The sequence below is a fragment of the Myotis brandtii genome, unplaced genomic scaffold (genome assembly GCF_000412655.1).
Source record: "Myotis brandtii unplaced genomic scaffold, ASM41265v1 scaffold206, whole genome shotgun sequence".
Taxonomy (NCBI): domain Eukaryota; kingdom Metazoa; phylum Chordata; class Mammalia; order Chiroptera; family Vespertilionidae; genus Myotis; species Myotis brandtii.
The window spans coordinates 1645726-1651618 of NW_005357691.1; the positions used below are offsets into that span (position 1 = coordinate 1645726).

The following is a 5893-nucleotide window of genomic DNA, read 5'->3' on the forward strand; positions in this document are numbered from 1 at the left end:
GACTCAAGGGTCCCAGGTTCGATTTCGGTCAAGGGCATGGACCTTGGTTGTGGGCACATCCCCAGTAGGGAGCATGCAGGAGGGAGCTGATCGATGTTTCTCTCTCATCGATGTTTCTAACTCTCTATCCCTCTCCCTTCCTTTCTGTAAAAATCAATAAAATATATTTTTTTAAAAATGCAACACATTAACTTATCAGGTTAAATAATTGTTATAAGGTTAATAAGAAAGTTTATTGATTGTCACTCCTTTTCTTTATTTCATAGAATTGTTTCTGAAAATTTTTTTCTCCATGAAACTCAAAAACTAAGAAAGCAAATATTTAATACTTCATATCCACAGAAGAAATACAAAAAGATAGATACCACTGATTCTCACATCAGCTTGTGCTTTAGCTCATGAAAAAAAGAAAGGAAGAAAGAAAGAAAGAAAAAGAAAGAAAGAAAGAAAGAAAGAAAGAAAGAAAGAAAGAAAGAAAGAAAGAAAGAAATAAAGGATTTACTGCATTTGTCAGGAATCCAAAGACTTTACTCTGTAATCTTTGTAAATGTAAGATTGTAGAAATTCACTTTGAACTGTGGCTATGTTTTATCAGTATTCAGTGAGTGGTGTGTGGTTTGGGAGACATTCTTTTTATATATGTGGGACACAAGATTGAGTCAGGCAAGCCTATAGAACTTCCTAGAGTAAAAATCATCAAAATCTCTAGCACAAACTCAATATCATTGAAAATGCTAAGTTTGTGTGTGTGTGTGTGTGTGTGTGTGTGTGTGTGTGTGTTTGTGTGTGTGTTTGTGTGTGTGTTTGTGTGTGTTTACTGAATTCAGGCTAACATTTCCTATGTAGACCTTTAATAATCAATATGCATAAAATATAAAATAGACTGTGAGAATTATTTTTTGATATGGAAACTAATTAAAAGTGTTTTATCCTCTTCAACAAATGGTGCTGGAAAATTGGAAAGCCACATGCAAAATAATGACACTAAACTACACTTTGTCCCTGTGCAAAAAACTTAATTCAAAATGGATCAAAGTTCTAAATATAAGATCTGAAATAATACATTACATAGGAGAAAACAGATACTAAAACTCATGGACCTTGGTATTAGAGAAAGTTTTATGAACTTGACCCCAAAGGCAAGGGAAGTAAAGGCAAAAATAAATGAATAGGACTATATCAAATAAAAAGTTTATGCACAGTAAAAGAAACTGCCAACAAAACAAAAAGGAAACCAAATGAATAAGAGATATTTGCAAACAACAGCTTCAACAAGTAGCTAATATCCAAAATATATGAAGAATTCATACAACTCAGCACCAAATAAACAAACAATGCAATTAAAAAATGGGCAGAGGACCTGGACACTTCTTCCAAGAAGACATACAAATGGCCAACATATTTATGAAAAGATGCTCAACTTCACTAGCTATTAGGGGAATGCAAATCAAAACTATAATGAGATATTACTTCACACCTGTTAGAGTGGCCATTATCAACAAGACAAGTAATAAGTGTGGGAGCGGTTGTGGAGAACAAAGAACCCTCATTCACCTTTGGTGGGAATGTAAACTGGTACAGCCAATATGGAAAACAGTATGGAAGTTCCTCAAAAAATTAAGAATAGAGTTACTGTATGACCCAGAAATCCCTCTTCTGGGTATCTGTCTAAAAAATGTAAAAAACATTTATTTACAAAGATATAGGCACCCCTATGTTCATTGCAGCACTATTTACACTGGCCAAGACATGGAGACAACCACAGTGTCCTTTGATAATTGATTGGATATAGAAGATGTGGTACATATATATTATAGAATACTATGAAATATTACTGAGCCATAACAAAAGGTGAAATACTGCCATTTGCATTAACATGGATGGACTTTGAGAATATTATGCTAAGTGAAATAACTTAGAAAAAGTTAAGAACCATATAATTTCACTCATATGTGGGGTATAAAACTGAAACTCATAGACACAGACAACAGTATGCTGCTTACCAGAGGGAAGGGGAGGTAGTAAAAGGCATAGGGGGGCAAATATATGGTGATGGAAAATGATTTGACTTTGGGTGGAGGGCACACAATGCAACATACAGATTATATATTATAGAAATTTACACTTGAAACCTCTATATACTATACACTATATAACTTCATTAACCAATGTCACCCCAATAAATTTAATTAAAATGGGTTTCCCATCTTTCAAGATAGCAGGCGCAAAGAAAACTGAGAAGCTGGATACTAAGGAGAAGAAGCCTGATACTAAGGAGAAGAAGCCTGAAGCCAAGAAAGCTGATGCTGGTGGCAAGGTTAAGACGCCTAAGAAGGGGAAGCCCTACTGCAGCCGAAACCCAGTCCTTGTCAGAGGAATTGGCAGATATTCCTGGTTGGCTATGTATTTCCAAAAGGCCATGTACAAGAGGAAGTATTTGGCAGCTAAATCCAGGATTGAAAAGAAAAAGGATAAAGTTCTTGCTACTGTCATAAAATCAGTTGGTGGCAACAAGAATGGTGGTACCCAAGTGGTTAAACTCTGCAAAATGCCTAGATATTATCCTACTGAATATGTGCCTCGAAAGCTGTTGAGCCATGGCAAGAAACCCTTCAGTTAGCATGTGAGGAAATTGTGGGCCAGCATTACTCCCAGGACCATTCTGATCATCCTCACTGGGCGCCACAGAGGCAAGAGGGTGGTTTTTCTGAAGCAGCTGAGCAGTGGCTTGCCACTTGTGACTGGACCTCTGTCCCTCAATTGAGTTCCTCTGCGTAGAACACACCAGAAATTTGTCATTGCACCTCCACCAAAATTGATTATCAGTGGTGTGAAAATCCCCAAACATCTCATTGATGCTTACTTCAAGAAGAAGAAGTTGTGCAAGCCCAGACACCAGGAGAGTGAGATCTTCGACACAGAGAAAGAGAAATATGAGATTACAAAGCAGCACAAGGTTGACCAGAAAGCCATGGACTCGAAAATTCTGCCAAAAATCAAAGCTGTTCCTCAGCTCTAGGGCTGTCTCTGCTCTCTGTTTGCTCTCATAATGGGCTTTATCCTCACAAACTGGTGTTCTGAACTTCTTTTAAGAACCTGATTAAATAACTGATATGTTAAAAATTTTTAATTAAAATGAGAACATTTCTCTTTTAAATCAGGCAGTGTTTGAGGTTAGGAGGGTGTAATATAAGTCCCATCATGCTATTCTTTGTTCAAAATACCTCATCTCACTTTTTATGGCCTATAAGATTCTCCATGGTCTACATCACTTTGACTTCTCTCCTTCTCCCCTCCCCCTTACTATCTTGGCTCTAGTTATATAGGCCTTCTTGTGTCTTAAACACATCAAGTAGGTTTAAACCTCAGGGCCTTTGCACATGCTTTTTTGTCTGTTTGGAATGATCTGCCCTAGATGTCTACATATAGTGTCCTCACAGCCTTCATGATTTCTGCCTATATGGAATCTCATCAGTGAGGCTTTTTCTTTCAGAAATAAAAGAGCAATCCCTCTCCTCTCCAGCACCTCATACAACCACTACTTTGGGTTCCTCCACTCCATAGCATTAAACACCACCTAACACATATATTGATTATTTTTATGTTATCTGCCCCCCTTCTGTATATAAACTCTATAAGGGAAATGGTTTTATCTGTCTTATTCTCTATTCTATCCCCATGTCTAAAATAGTATTTGACACATAGTAAACCTTCAATAATTAAGTAGTTGTTGAATGAGTGAATGAATGAAATAAAGTTCAACAGCTCTCTATTAAATATGGATTTAATTTAAAGTAATAGACTTATTTTTAAACTTGTTTATTTACAGGAAATTTAAAAGTTGATCTTTTATATGCCACCATGTAACTGTAGACAGGCTATAATAAAACCATTTAAAAGTATCATCTAAACCTAGAAAAATTTTTAAAATAAAAGTATCGCTCAGCCGGTGTGGCGCAGTGGTTGAGCATCGACCTATGAAACAGGAGGTCACGGTTCAATTCCCGGTCTGGGCACATGCCCAGGTTGCGGGCTCGATCCCCAGTGTGGGGCGTGCAGGAGGCAGCCGATCAGTGATTCTCTGTCAACATTGATGTTTTTATCTCTCTCCCTTCCTCTCTGAAATCAATAAAAATATATATTTTTAAAAAGTATCATCTAAAAATAAAATAAATAAAAATGTTTTTTGACAAGACAAGTGTCTGTGTCCTCTTCTCCATGGGGTTTTCAATATTTTTCCTTGTCAACAAAGTTGAAACAAAAGTGGCTAAGTGAGATGGTGGAAGAGCTTGACATGAAAAGATGAGATTTAAGTCTGATGCCAGGAGATCTCATTTTGCCTAACTAGGTGAGTATTGTTTCATCTCCTGAAAGAACAAGCTGTTTGATAATTGTTTTTAATCTATTGCTGAAGAGCCTCTTGCTCATGTTAATGTTTGTGAAGAAAGGATGGCCAGATCCAGTTTAGATACAGCTGTTTCTTGATTTTCACTTGGCTTTGGTAGCACTATCTATTGCACTGTGGCAAAACTGATGGAAGCAGTCATTTTAAATGTCCATGTGTGGAGGTGCAAAGTGGGGTTATCTCTTTAAACTGTACTCTTTTAAAAAGATCATCTAAAAATAAAATAAATAAAAATGTTTTTTGACAAGACAAGTGTCTGTGTCCTCTTCTCCATGGGGTTTTCAATATTTTTCCTTGTCAACAAAGTTGAAACAAAAGTGGCTAAGTGAGATGGTGGAAGAGCTTGACATGAAAAGATGAGATTTAAGTCTGATGCCAGGAGATCTCATTTTGCCTAACTAGGTGAGTATTGTTTCATCTCCTGAAAGAACAAGCTGTTTGATAATTGTTTTTAATCTATTGCTGAAGAGCCTCTTGCTCATGTTAATGTTTGTGAAGAAAGGATGGCCAGATCCAGTTTAGATACAGCTGTTTCTTGATTTTCACTTGGCTTTGGTAGCACTATCTATTGCACTGTGGCAAAACTGATGGAAGCAGTCATTTTAAATGTCCATGTGTGGAGGTGCAAAGTGGGGTTATCTCTTTAAACTGTACTCACATGTAGTAACATTGCCAAAAGTTTTGTCTCTTTATCACATTTATATCTTCTATTACAGATACTGAGCTAGTGATAGTTTAGAAAGTAATTGTCAACCTGCCAAGAAGACTCAATTTGCACTTTCAAATAATGCTGTCTTAATTTTCACACCAGTTTGTTTATTGTTTCCATTGTGAACCATTTTTGTTCACCAGCTCATAAACCCATACTTACATTCTTGAGCTATATAATAAGGACAGATCATTCTCTATATATGAAAGGAAAAGTAGAATTTCCCTTTAAAGCCAGTAGAAACTCCAGAAATGTGAATGTAGTAGGAGTGATAGGAAAGATGGCCTCGTGTGAATTAGCTTCTCAAGTTAATAGTGTACAAATGCAGTAAGTAATAATTTTATTGAGTCAGAACACAACTGAACATCATGTTCAAATGCAGACATTGCATTTTAGGAGTGACATTGGGAGAATATACCTAGGAAAGTGACCAAGCTGAGGAGAGGTCTAGAAACCAGGACAGACAAGAAAGAGTTGAAGTAACTGTATATTTAGCCTGGATAAAAGAAGACTAAACTAACCCATGCTGACACTTAAAAGATTTGACACTGAAAGAAGTAGTGCACTTAGTTTGTTTTATTCCAAAGGCAAACTCTAGGATAAATAGATGGAAATAAAAAGAAGGCACATTTCAGATGAACACTATAAATAAAGAAAACTCATAAAAATGAAAACTAACCAAAAGTAGAACACATTTACTTAGAAAGTATAGACTTCTTCCTGAACATACTTAAGTGGTCTGAGCCTCTGATAGGGATCCTGTAGAAAGGATGCTTGCA

At 36.4% G+C, this 5893-nt stretch overlaps 1 pseudogene; it reads left to right on the forward strand.

The window, feature by feature from the left end:
• The first annotated feature begins 2194 nt into the window (after window positions 1-2194).
• Window positions 2195-3118, forward strand: LOC102261568 (annotated as a pseudogene).
• Window positions 3119-5893: the final 2775 nt, after the last annotated feature.